The sequence below is a fragment of the Chinchilla lanigera genome, unplaced genomic scaffold (genome assembly GCF_000276665.1).
Source record: "Chinchilla lanigera isolate Chin_1 unplaced genomic scaffold, ChiLan1.0 scaffold00037, whole genome shotgun sequence".
NCBI classification, from domain to species: Eukaryota; Metazoa; Chordata; class Mammalia; order Rodentia; family Chinchillidae; genus Chinchilla; species Chinchilla lanigera.
In genome coordinates this window covers 17,192,495-17,193,116 of record NW_004955438.1, presented here as the reverse complement: position 1 = coordinate 17,193,116, position 622 = coordinate 17,192,495, and the positions used below count along the sequence as shown (strand labels likewise).

General features: G+C 46.0%; 1 long non-coding RNA gene across 1 annotated transcript in view; it reads left to right on the top strand.

Annotated features, from left to right (window-relative positions):
* LOC106149161 overlaps nucleotides 1-347 on the top strand; it is a 32,747-nt gene extending 32,400 nt beyond the window's left edge. The window contains exon 3 of the long non-coding RNA XR_001235149.1: nucleotides 283-347. This is a non-coding gene — a long non-coding RNA (uncharacterized LOC106149161). The remainder of the gene's footprint in view (nucleotides 1-282) is intronic.
* Nucleotides 348-622: the final 275 nt, after the last annotated feature.

Below are 622 nucleotides of genomic sequence, written 5' to 3'. Positions count from 1 at the left end.
TGATGGATGATAGATGGGTGGGTGGGTGGGTAGATGGATAGGTGGATAGGTATATGTATGGATGGGTAGATGGATGGATAGATGATGAATGATGGATGATTGATGGGTGGATGGATGATGGATGAGTGGATGGATGGGTGGATGGGTAGATGGATGGCTGCATGGATAGATAAATGGATGGATGGGTTGGTAAGTGGATATATGCACAAATGTATGGGTGGATGGATGGGTGGTTGGGTGGGTGGATGGACAGACACTTAGAATGTCTTCTGTTCTCTCTAGGTTCTCATTTCCTTAACTGAGACAATTGCAAGGCATCCTTTTCCCACCTCAGTCCTAGAACTGGTATTTTTTTTACTTCTACCAACACCAAAGTATTCCCCCTTGGCTTTGTGGGTGAGAGAGAGCCTTCTCTCTTTCCAAGCTTCCCTCAGAACCAGTCTGCTCCAGTTATGAGAAAATAAGGGTGTCAGTCACCAGTGATGTCAGTCAGGGAACCATGGACGAAGAGATGAGTTCTGCCTTTCTTGGTTGGGCAGTGGAGAACATGTAATATTTAACAGCACCCTAATGTGGAGCAGATGGGAATGATACTGGCTTTCAGGACATTTCGTCTCTCCCA